Source organism: Pseudorasbora parva, chromosome 8 (assembly GCF_024679245.1).
Source record: "Pseudorasbora parva isolate DD20220531a chromosome 8, ASM2467924v1, whole genome shotgun sequence".
Classification (NCBI taxonomy): Eukaryota; Metazoa; Chordata; class Actinopteri; order Cypriniformes; family Gobionidae; genus Pseudorasbora; species Pseudorasbora parva.
The window spans coordinates 41669539-41684791 of NC_090179.1; the positions used below are offsets into that span (position 1 = coordinate 41669539).

Genomic DNA, 15253 nt, shown 5'->3' on the forward strand with positions numbered 1-15253 from the left:
TGAGAAGTGAGGTACACTTTTAGGCCTCGCTTACACTAGTGCGTTGTTTTCGGTTTAAAATGCATAACTTTTGCTACGATTACGCCTGTAACGAACTGCTCTGAGACAGAAGGTTGGTTGAAGATCCAAACGCAGTATTTATTGAAGGGTAATCCAAAGTCGTAGTCAATAGAACAGGCAAAAGGTCATAACAGGAAATCAGTCCGAAAAGGCAAACAAAACAGAAGGAACAGGCAAAAGGGTAATCCACGGAGAAGGCAAGAAATCAAAGACCAAGATACATGAAACCAGGGAAACGCTCAGAAATGCAGTTGTGACACTAAACAAGACTTCGCAATGAATGACAGAGATAACCAGGCTTATATAGGCAGAGGTAATGAGGTGATGAGAGACAGGTGAAAACAATGAGTGCCAATGAGTCCAAGGATTATGGGTAATGTAGTTTGTGATGGAGTGACAGTCTGGGGTGGAGTGCCCTCTGGTGGTGATCACGGGCACTCACACTGGTGAATTGTGACATAGCCCCCCCTCAAAGGAGCGGCTTCCAGACGCTCCTAAAATGGTCCAGGAGGGAGGTGGAGCGGAGGCGGACATGGGTGCGGGATGGAGGGCCAGGCCCATGTAGTGGAAGAGAGCCTGGAGATTCAGGCAGAGCAGGAGGCCAGAATGGAGCTGTATGTAGATGACCAGGGTGGTGCAGACCGGGCAGATGACCAGGGTGGCGCAGACCGGGCAGATGACCAGGGTGGCGCAGACCGGGCAGATGACCAGGGTGGCGCAGTCCGGGCAGATGACCAGGATGGCGCAGTCCGGGCAGATGACCAGGGTGGCGCAGTCCGGGCAGATGACTAGGGTTGCACAGGCGACCGGAGCGGAGCCGGCGGTCTTGAAGACCCCCACGGCGGAGCAGACGACCACCACAACAGAGCAGACGGTCTTGAAGACCCCCACGGCGGAGCAGACGACCACCACAACAGAGCAGACGGTCTTGAAGACTCCCACGGCGGAGCAGATGACCACCACAGCAGTGCAGGTGAGGTTGAAGACCCATACGGCGGCGCAAATGACCACCACAGCAGCGCAGGTGAGGTTGAAGACCCCCACGGCAGAGCAGGTGGTCCAGCCAGAGTCCAGTCAGGAGGCGGAGTCCTCTCTGGACTCGGGGCAGGAGTCGGAGTCCTCTCTGGACTCGGGGCAGGAGTCGGAGTCCTCTCTGGACTCGGGGCAGGAGTCGGAGTCCTCTCTGTACTCGGGGCAGGAGTCGGAGTCCTCTCTGTACTCGGGGCAGGAGTCGGAGTCCTCTCTGGACTCGGGGCAGGAGGCGGAGTCCTCTCTGGACTCGGGGCAGGAGGCGGAGTCCTCTCTGGAACCGGCGCACGGGCCGGAACCCTCTCTGGAACCGGCGCACGGGCCGCAGCCCTCTCTGGACTTTGGTCAGTGTCTGGAGGTTCTGGAAGATCCGCTGAGACGACACGAGGCTCTGGAAGGTCCGCTGAGACGACACGAGGCTCTGGAAGGTCCGCTGAGACGACACCAGGCTCTGGAAGGTCCGCTGAGACGACACCAGGCTCTGGAAGGTCCGCTGAGACGACACCAGGCTCTGGAAGGTCCGCTGAGACGACACCAGGCTCTGGAAGGTCCGCTGAGACGACACCAGGCTCTGGAAGGTCCGCTGAGACGACACCAGGCTCTGGAAGGTCCGCTGAGACGACACCAGGCTCTGGAAGGTCCGCTGAGACGACACCAGGCTCTGGAAGGTCCGCTGAGACGACACCAGGCTCTGGAATGTCCGCTGAGACGACACCAGGCTCTGGAATGTCCGCTGAGACGACACCAGGCTCGGGAATGTCCGCGGAGACGACACCAGGCTCGGGAAGGTCAGCGGAGACGACACCAGGCTCTGGAAGGTCCGCTGAGACGACACCAGGCTCTGGAAGGTCCGCTGAGACGACACCAGGCTCTGGAAGGTCCGCTGAGACGACACCAGGCTCTGGAAGGTCCGCTGAGACGACACCAGGCTCTGGAAGGTCCGCTGAGACGACACCAGGCTCTGGAAGGTCCGCTGAGACGACACCAGGCTCTGGAAGGTCCGCTGAGACGACACCAGGCTCTGGAAGGTCCGCTGAGACGACACCAGGCTCTGGAAGGTCCGCTGAGACGACACCAGGCTCTGGAAGGTCCGCTGAGACGACACCAGGCTCTGGAAGGTCCGCTGAGACGACACCAGGCTCTGGAAGGTCCGCTGAGACGACACCAGGCTCTGGAATGTCCGCTGAGACGACACCAGGCTCTGGAATGTCCGCTGAGACGACACCAGGCTCTGGAATGTCCGCTGAGACGACACCAGGCTCTGGAATGTCCGCTGAGACGACACCAGGCTCGGGAAGGTCCGCTGAGACGACACCAGGCTCTGGAAGGTCCGCTGAGACGACACCAGGCTCTGGAAGGTCCGCTGAGACGACACCAGGCTCTGGAAGGTCCGCTGACACGACACCAGGCTCTGGAAGGTCCGCTGAGACGACACGAGGCTCTGGAAGGTCCACTGAGACGACACGAGGCTCTGGAAGGTCTGCTGAAAAGACACCAGGCTCTGGAAGGTCTGAGAGCGCAGGGGCCTGTGGGATGGATGGAGCTGATCTAGGGATGCCACTTGCACGCACTGACATCAGCGGTGAGTCCTCCAGGCTGGATGCCAGTCTCACTTGCATTGGGACCACCTTACTGGTTTCATGTGTGCCGTTTATGACAACCCGGAACTCTGCATTGATGTCCATGATGGCTGAAGGTTCTGGAGTGGTGTCCATCTTGTCCAAAGACAGAGCTTCAGCTGCCATTTTGTCAGAGGACACTGGCTCGGTGGCCATCTTGTCAGAGGACACTGGCTCGGCGGCCATCTTGCCTGAGGACACTGTCTCGGCAGATGCAGTGGTAACGTCACGATCATCCTCCATGATACCCACTGTGAATGCAGAGCCGCTTACCTGAAGGGCATAATCAAGGAACTCACTCAGGGACCCTCGAGGACCATCACGGACGAGTTTGCTTTGCAACTGCTTGTTGAGTCCATGGCAAAAAAATTCAATCAACATAAAGTCCGGGAGGTTGGTGAAGTTTGCAATGTTCAGAAAGTCTATTATGTGGTCCTCGAGTGAGTGAGTTCCCTGGCATAGACGGACGAGACATACTGCTGGATCCATGTGGGCGAAGTCTTCTGTAACGAACTGCTCTGAGACAGAAGGTTGGTTGAAGATCCAAACGCAGTATTTATTGAAGGGTAATCCAAAGTCGTAGTCAATAGAACAGGCAAAAGGTCATAACAGGAAATCAGTCCGAAAAGGCAAACAAAACAGGGTAATCCACGGAGAAGGCAAGAAATCAAAGACCAAGATACATGAAACCAGGGAAACGCTCAGAAATGCAGTTGTGACACTAAACAAGACTTCGCAATGAATGACAGAGATAACCAGGCTTATATAGGCAGAGGTAATGAGGTGATGAGAGACAGGTGAAAACAATGAGTGCCAATGAGTCCAAGGATTATGGGTAATGTAGTTTGTGATGGAGTGACAGTCTGGGGTGGAGTGCCCTCTGGTGGTGATCACGGGCACTCACACTGGTGAATTGTGACAACGCCTTTCGCTGGCAAGTTTCAAAAACACTGCACACCCCGTTTTTTAGTTTGACCTCCGGGGTTGCGTTTCAGTGTAAACGGACCGAAATGGAGACTTGGGGGAGACTTGATAGCGTGTCTGCCCACATTATGCTTCCAGGACGATAACAGACAAAAAAAAAAAAAAAAAATGCACCCACTATTTTAACATTTACATTGTGCGAATGTGTGTGCCAGCCAGCAGAATGTGTGCTTGCGAACGCTTGTGAGTGTGTGCGTGTGAGTTTGTGAGCATTATTATAGCTTAAGTACACTACTTTACAGTTCCATGTGCTTTTAGTAGCCTATCTACTAGTTTTTATTTGTTCTAAAATGCTCCTGACCTCTGCTGTGTTCAGACTTAAAGGTGCCATGTGTAAAAATGTAGGTAAAAATATCCCAAAAATGGCCTACACGCATCAAAAGAATGAGAAGAAATAAGGGCGATGATGTCATTAAAAAAATGTCAAGTTATAGTGCTGCAGAGATATCAACCTTAATTAGCAGTAGCATTACTAGCCCCTGCCCGACAGGTGTCGTAATACCAGTCTCGGCCATGGGAGGCGGTATGCGGGCAACATAACCACCAGCCAACCTGTAATACACCAATAACTCGCACGGCTTGTGGGCGTACTTCAACCTGATGTCAATCGTGTGGAAAGTACAGCCCACTACTTCATTTCAGTTCAGGGAGCAGACGGATGGCCGAAGCCCTTGGCCCCTTAAATGTATCTGATATGATAAAATAGCTGCTTTACCTGACCGGAAAAAGCAGACGTGCATGTGCCCGGCGACTGTCCCGTCCCGTCATAATAAAAGTCCCGGTACTCGCGAGCCGTGTTTGTATAACAATCGCTCCAGCGGCCGTGCTCTGCTCCACAACACTCGGTCCTGCTCTGCTTTACACTACAGTAACGTTAATAACCGCATCCATGAGCATGATTTCTGCCCGAGTCCTATTTTCCACCGGCTGTGAGGTGAAGACCACATGTCCCAAGATACTGCGCTCACACCTGGCATCATCAAAATACACCTTTGTTTAGAATAGGCGCCCTCAAGTGGACGAAGAGTTGCATAGTGCACCTTTAAGCTGTCTTTGATGTTTGCTACATTCAGGAAGTGTGATATTGAATCGTTGACATGATGATCGTAATCGAATTGAATCGTGAGACCTGTGACGATTCACACCCTTACTAAGCGCCGCAGCAGGATGTTAGCCTGTGCTCGTGAGAGAGAGAGTATCATCTGATGATTGGCTGAGAAGACGTAACTGAGATGAGATGGAAGACATGCGTAACACCACGTTCATGTTCTCCTCACTTTCACAGCTAGATCAATGAGTGTAGAAGCCCTATGATTACAACGACCATTATTTAAAGTGTCACATAGTTCAGAAATGAACGTACATTCTGGGATGTTTTTTTTCCCCATCAGTTATCGTACAGAGGTCAAAATTATCATACAAATGCGATAATTATCGTATGTCTGGCAACACTGCTCTCGATGGCTCAGAAATATACCAGCCTTAACTACCGTGTAAACAATAACACAGACGGAACTGCAAGTTTTGCTGTCCTTTTTTTAGCAGCCGTTGTGCAGTTAAAAGCTGTAGTGTATAATACTGAAGCTGTATACATACGCAAGAGGCAACTGTTTACACTTGTACGCGCATGAACAGTCATGTGACGTGCGTTTTCGGTCGTGCAATGTAGACCGAGATCCTGTCTGAAACGCTAGTGTAGACGAGTATCGTTTTCATTTTAAAACGGTTATAAAACGAAAACGCACTAGTGTAAACGTGGCCTTACACTCTTTAGAATAAAAATGTCTATAGTTTAGGTCTGTTCAATCCAAGAATGCTAACTATATTAGCATCCACACCAGTGGACGATATTGTTCTGTTTATTCTAAGCGCACTGCAGTTTTGTGGTCTGCCTTTAAATGCCTGAGCTTGTGAAAGCATGATGGATTCTGATTGGCTGTCAAGTTTTTTATCGTTCATCCGCAGAAAAAAAAAAAAATCCAACAATATAGATTCTTTCTGCTGTTTTAAATGTAGTGTCGACTCTGCTATTCTTTTGTAGATTTTTTTTTTTTTTTAACTATATGTTTATCATTATACTTATAGTTATCGTCCTTGGTGGAAACAGCCCTTAAAGGCTTCTGGAAGACGCTTCATATAGAACCTTTAAAGGGGTTCTCATGGTCGGCCTGTTGGGGTGCCCCAGCATACTTTGTGGAGGAAAACACAGCAGTACATGAGAGGGGTAACTGCTGGGTTTGGGAGTCACTGGCGAGGAGGAAAGGAGCTGGGGAGGAGGAATGGAGAGAGGGGACCATGTCTATCTCGGGGATGTCTGTTGGTTGTGCTCACTGCCAATTGTGGAGTCGCTCCCAGACCTATAAAATTAAATTAAATGTTACTGACTATTCTAAAGTTATTATTCTTATTATTATTACTTATAATATTACTGTTATTATATATTACTACTAGTACTTCCACTAATGCTATTATTATCATCATGAATACTACTATAGTTATACTTGTTATTACTACCTCTATCACAACAACTACTACTATTATTATTATTACTAATACTATTATGGTTATTATAATTCACAGATGATACAGCTACTATTACGATTGTTAACATGAATACTATTGCTATTACTACCACTCCTGCTACTATTATTTTTGTTGTTATATTTATTATTATTATGATTACTACTGCTACTAAAACTCTATTACTATTTTCTTTTCTTTTTTCCTTCTCTCTCTCTCTCTCTCTCTCTCTCTCTCTCTCTCTCTCTCTCTCTCTCTCTCTCTCTCTCTCTCTCTCTCTCTCTCTCTCTCTCTCCTCTTCTGTAAGTGTTTGTATATCATTGATCCCCTACCTTGTATAAGCTATTATTTTGTACATTTGCAATTTGCTCAATAAAAAAATATTTTTTCCCATAATTTTATGGATTTTAAATAAATCATTTTTTAAAATTCATTCTTAATTTTAATTAAATAGTTCGTAAACACGCAAAAAATGTAAGTAACCTGTTAAACATGAGTACTATGCAGTCATGGAAGACATTTCTCTTTATGTGCACCTTTTTGGCATGAAGGTTCTTTAAAATGTTGTCAAGTACCCTACAGAACCCCATGAACCATAACCATTAGTGTCTAAGAGTGTATTATATTTCTTATGTGCTTGTAATCATGAGCATCACTTTGTTCTAAATGGTGGTGTGGGCAGCTGGTTGTGCTGTCACAATATGAGCAAAAATAGCCATGCCATGTTTTGATCTCTTGTGTTATTGGGCTGATTGCAGAGTCGGATGATATTCCTCAGCCCGGGGTAGATGATCCCCCTCGTCCGTGTTTATTAAACGTCAAACATGACAGGATTTAATTGAGGGACCTGAGTGGCTTCAGGACCACGGACAGCTCCGACCAGTGACACAAACCCCAAAACACACCAATTCATATCACACACACTAATCATTATATATTTAGAATTATAATAAATATTTTCATTTTTTTTACGTGTGTATCATTTTTATTAGTTTTTGTTTTTTAAAAATATTTCTAAATCATTTCAATTTCAGGCCTTTGTAACTTGATCGTATCCGCTTCCAGTTATTTCAGCTGTACAAAAACTGGTTTGTTGGGTAAAAAATTTGACCATTACACCTTTTGAACTAATTTTGGCAAATTAATCAGAAGTGTCCACACACTCACAGAAAATAGCTTATTGAAGAATCTTTACTTTTAAAGAAATCCCCCCCCCCCCCCCCCCCCCAAAGTCATTATTCACTTAATTTCCATCACAATTCTCATCTTTGCTTGTATGCATGTTGCACCAGGTGCCATTTGAAGACCAATCGCATTGTGTGTCACACGATTGTTCACAATGCAGCTTGCTCAGCTCAGGAGGAAGTGATAGATAGAATGACTTCAACTTTAGTCAATGCCTTACACAAAGCTCATGTGCCTTTAGTGGCTTTGAATTAAGCACACAAGTTGTTGATCATTTATATTCTATAATATACTGTATCTCTAAAATAAGTTTAGTCAAAGTCACTTTAAGCAAGTCATTTCACTCGGTGGCCATCTTTGAAATGCCAAGCTTATGATTACATTTCCTATTTGAAATCACCAATGAAATCTGACAACAACCGTCTTAAGTTACATTTCCAAAGTTATTTCTAAACGCTAGTTCCACCAATGCGCATGTGCCGTCCAATGTCACATGCCTGTCCTGTCTTGTGTGCACATGTGGGTTTTGTTATGTTGAGCATGTGCTCGTGTCTGTTAGATCCCTCCCCCCTTGTTATCTCGTTATTGGTTTCATTTGTCCCACCTGTTCCCTCTTAATTTTTTCCCTTCTTAAGCTCCTTGTGTTTGTTGTGCTGGTCGGATCGTTGTACTGTCTATAAGCTGTGTCTCATTTCAGAAGGCTGCATCCTCCGGAGGTCGCATTTGAAGGTTGCATACGTCATAAGTCCGTCTCATTTCAAAAAAGTGAGAAGGACGCTTCAAATGCGACCTTCGAATGCCTCCTTCTTTCAGAGGATTTCGGAGTGTGCATATGTGTAGCCTTCGCGGCTGGAGATAACCCATAATTCTTTGCGTCGCCGTTAACAACAGTCATATATATTTTTTTATATTATATGAAAAAACTGCACCACTGCCAGATATATACGGAAGCTTATTGCATTCACTTGAGAAAAAAAAATCTACTCTGTTTTTCTGAATTAATGACTTAATTATCTCAGAATTATGAGATAATTTTTCATAAATAAAATTTTTTTGCTCTGTTTTTCTGAATTAATGAGATCCCTCAAAATCCAGCCAAGAGCTCTATTTTAGCTGGATTGCATGGAAGTAAACATGTCCCGCCTTTCAAATTTAATCCGGATTTATTTTACTTTGGGTTTGAGACATTGTCTTTAAGTAATAAAAATTGTATTGTTTTTAGTGCATCGACTTTGTGCAGACAGCTCATGACAGCAGAAATGAACATTCTGATCTGCTTGACATTGCTATTGCACTCCATGGGGATCCAGTATTTTCAACAATTGCCTGATTGTCTCTTGTGTCACCACGTAGCCAGCCTGAATGCATTTCAGATGCATCATCTTAACACGATCACATAGTAATGCGTATCAATAGTACGAGTGTGAAATCGTGTCTAATGTATATCGTCTGGAATGTATATTGTGTGGAATGTTTACTGAGATAATGCACGTGCTACACAGTCTTTCGCGTGCATGCATATGACATGCTCTTGGGGATGGTGGGATGGGGGGTTCGTACGTATAATATGCCATAAAGTGCATATAAGTACGTGAAAAACTGTGTACCATATGCACACCAAAACTCATTTTAGCGTATACATTCCACAAGATTGCACACTTATTTATACTACTATTTATATGAATTTTCATGAGATCGGCTGTCTGCACAAATTTGAAAGGCGGGACATGTTTACTTCCATGCAATCCAGCTAAAATAGAGCTCTTGGCTGGATTTTGAGGGATCTCATTAATTCAGAAAAACAGAGAAAAAAAAATTTATTCATGAAAAATTATCTCATAATTCTGAGATAATTAAGTCATTAATTCAGAAAAACAGAGCAAAAAAAAATTATTCATGAAAAATTATCTCATAATTCTGAGATAATTAAGTCATTAATTCAGAAAAACAGAGCAAAAAAATTATTCATGAAAAATTATCTCATAATTCTGAGATAATTAAGTCATTAATTCAGAAAAACAGAGCAGAAAAAAATTATTCATGAAAAATTATCTCATAATTCTGAGATAATTAAGTCATTAATTCAGAAAAACAGAGCAAAAAAATTATTCATGAAAAATTATCTCATAATTCTGAGATAATTAAGTCATTAATTCAGAAAAACAGAGCAGAAAAAAATTATTCATGAAAAATTATCTCATAATTCTGAGATAATTAAGTCATTAATTCAGAAAAACAGAGTAGATTTTTTTTTCTCAAGTGAATGCAATAAGCTTCCGTAGATATACATGCGAGCGTAGGTGTGGTGTTTAAAATGTAAGTTCAAGCTTGTTTTTATTTTTAAGCTCTATTACCTCAAACAGATAGTTGTGGTTAACAGGATTACAACGCTTTAGTGCTTTTTAAACGTTTAGAACAGTACATTGCTGTCGACAAGAAACATTTCATAGTAATTTTCAAGTTATAAATAATTTTCATTCATATAAACTGGCGTGAGAGCGCAACGAGGCTGAATGTGTTGGCATAGCAATGTGATACTTCCTGCCTTTTTGTGTCCTACAAAGGACGTCTCGTTTAATTCTGATTGAGGACACTTCGTATACTGCATCCTACACAGGACGTGTCCTCCGGAGGACGCAGCCTTCGAAATTTAACGAAATGAGACACAGCTTATGTGTCCCGTTTTCCCCATGACCCTTCCTGGTATGTGTTTTGTATGTTATTATTCTGTTTATGTGTTTTTCCCCCCCTCGTAGGTTTTTGCTTTAAGTTTGTTTTATTTGTTAATAAATATCTCCTTTTTGCACTTGGATCCTCGCACCAGTTTTTCTTTGTATCAACCGTAACATCCTAAGCGCCCGGCACTGTTTTTATAGGAACAGGAGCTTCTAACGGCAGTGACGCGATGACTTTTATCAATCAGCGATTGGCTCTTTTAATGCAGGACATATTGCACATTGCACTTTCTCCAATTCGTCGTGGTATTGCATTAACCTGAAGGGGTTTATTCTGCAATAACAACTGCTGGATGTAAATTATCCTGCTACTTACCACATAAGTAAATTAGACATGAAATATTGATCTGAGTCAAACTATTTTATTAGCTCTTAAAGGTCCCATGAAATTTTCATTTTAAAAGGTTTTTCAACATTAATGAGTTCTCCTAGCCTTAATATTGTCCCCAAGTGGCTAGAAATTTTAAATAGTGTAAACCAAGTTCTGGCTGTCTTTCTCTGCCTTTGAGAAAATGAGAGTCCAGACGAGCTGATCTTGAATTCTCCTGTTATGAAGTCATCAGGAAAGGTTTCCTCCCCTTCCTCTGCTTTGCCCGCCCTGAGAATTAGTCGAGAATAGATTCAGTTTATCAGTCCCGATGTCAACACAGGCTTTACCATATGGATTCGACAGCACTGCCACAAACAGTGAGTAACAGTGTTCATTAAAACCTGATCTGGGATCAGTGAGTTCTGATGTCTAGCTAATCAGTCAAGTTCACACAGACTTTCTTTCTAAATCGTTTAATACTGTCAGTCTTGATGTATCAGTGAATCAAACCAGTGCCTAAAATGATAAAACTTCACGTCGTTTCTGTTAGTAGCATGAAACAAATCTGTTATTTAAATGATTAAACTACAGAGAGTGATCAAAGTGAAAAAAACTCTTTATGATGTTCGGATCTGTCAATCACGTATATCTACAGTGCACACTCGTCCAAACTACCGTTTTAATGAAGCCGTTAACAGAAGCTCTTAGTGAGGTTAATAAACGTAATTTCGGGAGGAGAACGGCCATCTAATCTTTCAATTAATACCAAGTAGGGCTGAACGATATTCTGTTTTAACATCGATAAGACCGTCCTCGAGAGGCTGCACGAGCGTGAACAGCGCGACCATATTATCATCAGTTCATTATATATTATCCACAATCGATCGCCACTTACACTAAATAAATGCACAAACATTCTTGCATTTTGGTGATTCGCTAGTTATTTTTTGTTTTAATCAGGCTCTTGTCCGTCAGTCAAGTAAAATTCGCTTTCACTTGTCCCTTCAAAACACCCACATGTCCCGGACAAGCGTTCATGTCGAGCCCTGCTTTATATTCGTCGTAAAGATCTTTGTGGTTCCGTTTTAAGTGATCAGACAAATTGGTGGTGTTTTCTTGTTTTGTGGCCACAAGACACTTCATGCAAAGTGCCTCTTTTTGTTCAACATCCTCCTTTATGTAGCCAAAATAGTCCCAAAAAGATGATTTCTGGTACGAATCTTTTATTCGACAAGTGAAGGAGAATTTTACTTGACTGACGGACAAGAGCTAGCCTAGAAATCTAGACGCACCCTAGCGGCAGCAAATTTAATTTGCCCGCAAGTGTGGTCTAGCAACTCTCAATTCCTATCTGAGCTGTATTCCTCAGAATCTGGACGGCCCAATCACATCGTGTAGGTAGGCTATAGAGTCGGCGGGCGGGGCCATAATGACGACGGCCGAATTGCGTTTGCGTGCTTCTAGTAACACAGTCTTCTAGTAAACACAGAAACTGGCGAACGGCGGCGGTCTTTCGAATCAGCTCTGCCCGCGCCTCCGGAAGACTTGGAGTTAAGCTTTCCTCTGAGAAAAGAACAAAGAGCGGCACTGAAGTCATTCTTAAAAAGGGAAGATGTGTTTACAGTCTATGGTTCGGAGTTTAGCCGACCGGATACGGCGAATGTTTAATCAGTCAGCGTGCTCCCCTTCACCGTCGTTGCTCCGGTTGGTATACCGCTATCCTATCGCGTGCAGAGGGAGTTTGAAAGACAACCGTTTATCCCGCCCCTCGGACTGAGCCCCGTCTATGGTGAGTTTCCAGACCAAACATCTTGATGTGGGTCTGGCTTGTCAGGCTAGACAAGAGCCTGATTAAAACAAAAAATAACTAGCGAATCACCAAATTGCAAGAATGTTTGTGCATTAATTTAGTGTAAGTGGCGATCGATTGTGGATAATATATAATGAACTGATGATAATAAGGTCGCATTTTCCTGAATACCATCACGACACTGATTTCATATGACAGTTCCATAAACAACTAATTAACATTCACTTAGTCACTTACATTTTCGATGCAATATTTAGTGTTGTTGTTCTATTTCAGCAGTGAAAATCGTTCACAGCAGACCCGTAACGCATCTTACTCATAGCAACAAGTGTGAACGATTCAGCGTTTGAATGAATCATTTGAATGAACGACTCAGTGACTCACTCATTAAGACGGTCACCTGCTGCCACCTACTGGAGGTTTTGCTTCATGTTTGCTCATACTTTCCAACATTTCTTAATATCAAGGAATGGTAATTATTGACTTTAGCCTGGATTGATGGCTCTCAATATCGCAATATATATCGTTGGGGGGGAAAATATCGCAATGTAATTTTTTTCAAATATCGTGCAGCCCTAATACCAAGGTATAAAACCCCTTTTTAGTTCCTGAAGCATCCCTCCTCCTCCCCTGCTCCTCCTTTTGTACAATTTGGTACACCACACTGGTGGTGGTTGAGGAGAGATCCCTGACTCAAGTGTAAAGCGCTTTGGGTGTACAGTAGTACATATGAAAGCACTATATAAATAAAATTTTTGACTCATTCATTCATTATTTTATTCATTTAATTTGCCTGTTTTAGGGGGGCAATCGGAGCTCAGGTAGAATATCCTCTCCGAGCCCCTCTATAGCAGACAGCAAGCCAAATCTGTTCTCCACTTTCACTAAGATTATACGGACACACAAACTCGTGAACTGTATTCATGTCCATGTCGTGTTTGTTGTGGTGAAAACATTTTGTGAGAGAAATAACATTGCAAAGTTCATAGAATAAGGGTCGGTGTGACTGGGACTCATTCAGAGCTCTCAGAGACAAACGAAATAAACTCGCGCATCAAATGAAGTCTCACAGCAGACACAGCCCTTGAAACAGAGCATCCAAGCCAGAGGGCTAATATCAGTATAGAAAAAATGCCTTTTATTTCTAAATTATGACATTTTTTTAAATGTAAAAATCATACTAACAATATAACACCTCAGGAAACACTATAAAACCATGCCATGGGGCCTTTCAATTCTTAACCATTTGGCAGCAGCTATTTTTGTATGAAACAAGATAGAGTGAGTCTGTGAAACCCGGATGACATAATTACTGTGCACAAAATATTGATTTGAGATTTCATATTTTATTAGCTCACCAAATGAAGGAAAGGAAAAAACATTCCTAGCAAGTGTATAGCGCTGGCTTCAGTTACCGGATGAGCCTGTGTTACCAGTTCAGCAAAGTGGTAACACAGGTTACCAGACCAGACACACACCTGTTCCTACCGGTTGTTATCGAGGGGTAACATACTGCTGGGTGGTGCGATTAACCAATCAGAATCAAGTATATTTACTCCCACACACACACTGACAAACACATACATGCACTCACACACTGACACACAAATGTACTCACACACTGACACACACAGATACATGCACTGACACACACGCACATGCACTCACACACTAACACACACACATGCACACACACTCACGCAAACCCAAACACACTCCCACACACGCACTGACACACATACACGCGTTTGTTTTTGTGAAATGTGGGGACATTCCATAGGCGTAATGGGTTTTATACTGTATAAACTATATTTTCTATCACCCTACACTGCCCCAGCCCCTAAACCTACCCATCACACACACACACAGACACACACACACACACACACACACACACACACTGTCCCTGCCCCTAAACCTACCAATCATGGGAAACATTTAGCATTTTTACTTTCTCAAAAAAACTCATCTTTGAATGATTTATAAGCCTTTTTGAAAGTGGGGACATGGGGAAATGTCTTCATATTTCACCCTCTCTTTGTAATACCTATGTTATACCCATGTCATTAAACACATTTGTGTCCTGATATTTCACCTAAAACAAGCACACTGACACACACATGCACTTACACACTGACATACACACTCACTTAAACACATGCACTGACACACACATACACGCACTCACACACTGAAACGCATACAAGCACTCACTCAAACTCAAACACACTCCCACACATGCACTGACACACACTCACACGCACACACACTCTCAAACACTCTCATACACACAAACAACACTCATAACACACACACACACACACACACACACTCACTCATGCACGCACACAAGCACTAAAACACACTTACATATACACACTCACATACACACTTACTCAAACACTCTCATTCACACACACACTCTCAAACACTCTCATACATTCAAACAAACAAACACTCATAACACACACACACACACTCAAAACTCACACACACACACACACACACGTTAGTCTATGTGGTTTACAGGGACTCTCCATAGGCGTAATGGTTTTTATACTGTACAAACCGTATTGTCTATCCCCTTACACTGCCCCTGCCCCTAAACCTACCCATCACAGGAAACATTCTGCATTTTTACTTTCTCAAAAAAACATCATTTAGTATGGTTTTAGGGCCATTTGAATTATGAGGACATTTGATATGTCCTCATAAACCACATTTATAGTGTAATACCAGTGTAATACCCATGTAGTTATACAAATTTGTGTCCTCATAAACCACATAAACAGGCTCACACACACACACACACGCACACACACACACACACACACACACACACACACACACACTTACATACACACTCACACACGCACTTACTCAAACACTCTCATACACACAAACACACACACACTCAAACATTGATTTATGCTATTATAGTTTTTCTTAATATTTAGAATTTAAAAAATGAATGGTTTAGTTTTAGTTAAAAACAAAAATA

The 15253-nt window shown here is 43.3% G+C and overlaps 1 protein-coding gene across 2 annotated transcripts in view; it reads left to right on the forward strand.

Annotated features, from left to right (window-relative positions):
* The window catches only part of acsl3a (acyl-CoA synthetase long chain family member 3a), a 190060-nt gene that overhangs the window by 4549 nt on the left and 170258 nt on the right, over positions 1-15253 (forward strand). The gene's annotated exons all lie outside the window — the stretch shown is intronic.